This window comes from Microtus ochrogaster, chromosome 1 (assembly GCF_000317375.1).
Source record: "Microtus ochrogaster isolate Prairie Vole_2 chromosome 1, MicOch1.0, whole genome shotgun sequence".
In the NCBI taxonomy this organism is placed as follows: Eukaryota; Metazoa; Chordata; class Mammalia; order Rodentia; family Cricetidae; genus Microtus; species Microtus ochrogaster.
Window position 1 is genome coordinate 71,284,873 of NC_022009.1, and position 2,907 is coordinate 71,287,779.

Sequence of the window (2,907 nt, forward strand, 5' to 3'; positions counted from 1 at the left end):
TGATATTGTGCTACAGATGGTGTGGGTGATTCCCCCCTTCACTGTTGCCTAAAAGCAGGATAGAAATTCAATTAATAAAGATGTCCCTTCCTCCATTGTCTGTGATGAAGGGCAGAGCTGATAGCTGAAGATGCTTTGGAGCCTGATCATTCTGGAAGTGAATACCTGAGGAATCTACCAACGGACTTCACCAACTAATCTTTATCTACCAGGAAGCTCTTTATGTGTTTATCTTCCTACAACTTTCTGTCTCTAGAGGCTCAACATCCTTTTTCTTTGTCTTATCACGTCTCTGAAAATCCTTTGTGGATTTTAAGCCAACCTTAGAGAAATGTTGCTTCTCTGCAGAGCAGGTATATGTAATAAACTTCCTTGATTGTTCTCTTGGTCATGTTTGCTAGAGGAGTCTTAGAAGGTGCTAGGATACTTACATCCCCTCAAGGTCCCCGTGCTGCCAATGTGATGCAATTATCCAAAGAGAGCCCTCAGAGGCTGTGAGGAGCAGGACTTGGCGGCTCACACTTGTAATCTCAGATGTGGGAGGCTGAGACAAAGAGGGTGGTCATGGACTTGAGTTCAGCCTAACTATGTAGTGAATTTCAGGCCAGCTTGGCTTACAGAAGGAGACACTCTTTTTGAAAACCTAAATAAATAAATAGCCCTTAGAAAAGGTTCCATGCTGTGTTAGGCTATCTATTCCTTGTGATTTTTCTCTCATGTTAGACCACAGACTCTGTCTATCTTGGAGGATGCACACCAGACAATAAATCTGTTAATGCCTCTTTCTGAAAATTCCAGCTTCCAGGAATGTGAGCAAAGAATGCCAGTTTCCAGGTGTTCTCATGTAGGAGTACCAACAAATTAAGAAATGTTGCTTATCTTCCCTCACCCTGTGAAGACTCTGAAGATCGTTGGAACAGGCTTTTTCTTTCAGGCCATCAGCCAGCTCCCAAATCATGACAAGAAGACTTCTTGTTAGGTATGAATGCTCAGCCTAACTTAGGCTCCTTTTTTTTTTTACTCACTCTTTGAACTTAAATTGACATCTTTCTTTTTGTTGACTTTTTGTTTCAGGACTTCTTACCTTTCTTCCTTCTGTGTATCTTACTTTCACACTTTCACTGCTTCTCTTGTCTGGCTGCCAGGCCTGGTTGGCCTCATGCGTGTCTATCTCTTTCTCCCTGTCTTTCTTCTTTTCCTTTCATTCTTTTCAAGCCTAGATTTCTCCTTCTATTTATTTTCTCTGCCTGTCAGCCCCACCTGTCCTTTCTCTTCCTAGCCATTTCCTAGCTAATGGCCAAGCCATTCAGCTCTGTATTAGACCAATGAGGCACCTTAGGGAGGAAAGGTGAAAGAAATTTAACACATCTTTACATAATTAAACACACATCCTTACATTGTTAAACAAGTGCAGCATAAACAAACGTAACACACCATTACAGAGCTAAAGTAATATTCCGCAGCATGAACAAATGTAACATATTCTTTCCGTAGTTAAATATTCCACAACAGAACTATTGGCCAGTTAACTCATTGGCCTGTTTCCTTTTTCACTAAGGTAGGTTTTTCAGTGTTTTTTTTTTTGTTTGTTTGTTTGTTTGTTTTGATTGGAATCTCTCCAGTTTGTCACTTTAACACTATGAAGAGATTGTTGCAGGCCAGGAGGCACCACACTTTTAATTTTCCTAAGTTTGAGCCAACCTTGATTAATTAAGAGCTGGGGTACATGTGAATAATTTATAAGGCTTGGCCTATTTTTAGTTTCTGTGTCTTTTGTTGTTGTTTTGTTCTTGTTTCTCAAGACAGGGTTTCTTTGTGTAGCCCTAGATATCATGGAACTCACTCTGTAGACCAGCCTGGCCTCGATTTCTCAAACTCAGAGGGATCCACTTACTTCTGCCTCCAGAATGGTAGAATTTCTGTATCTTCTTAAAGATGTCACTTTTATAACAGGTTCCGTGACTGGAAGCAGTCTGAGCAGCGATCAATTTGTAGATGTTACCAAAACTTACCTGTGTTGAGAACTACACATTTGTGGCTTTTTAGTTTCTAAGAAAAAAAATTATATGATATTTCACTAACTGTATTGCTGCCCTTGGAAAGTCCCCATCTGCCCCAAACTTGATCCATCAGAAATTTTGGTGACTTTGGCATAGACATTTCTTTCTGCTATTTTCTTTATCTTCTTTTTGTTTATTTTTTGTTTTTGTTTTTGAGATAGAGTTTCCCGTAGCCCAGACTGGCCTGAAATTCGTTGTATAGATGAAGATGATCTTGAAATCCTCATCTTCTTACCTCATCTTCCCTGTGCTATGGTTAGAGTCAAATACCACTATACCCAGCTACAAATACTTTCCCAATACATCTGCTTCCCCTCTTAAAAAGTGAACAGGTGCTGTTTAGTGAGTAGTTATATGTGAAAGACACTAAATTGTTTTTTCTGTGCATATATGTATTTGTGGTGATATGCCAAACCCCTTATGTTATGCCATATCTCGTTAATTTCCTCACTCATTCTTTGCTTTATTGGACATATTAATTAAATATTGTCATTTCTATAGTATTATTCTAAGTGCTGGAAGTGTAGCAGAGAGCAGAAGGGAACTTTTGCCTTTAGACCCAGACTGTGATAAGAGGTCTAGCTTTGGAGTGTTAGCTTCGGCATTGATGGCAAGTTCTTGATAGTCTAGACCAATTTGATTCTTTTGTTTATGGTTTGTTTTATATGAAATACAAAATAAAATTGCTAATAGCTAGATGCTGGTATCAAAGGGCCAAAAATGTAGAAACCTGCCGGGCGGTGGTGGTGCACGCCTTTAATCCCAGCATTTAGGAGGCAGAGGCAGGAGGATCTCTGTGAGTTCAAGGCCAGCCTGGTCTACAAGAGCTAGTTCCAGGACAGGAACC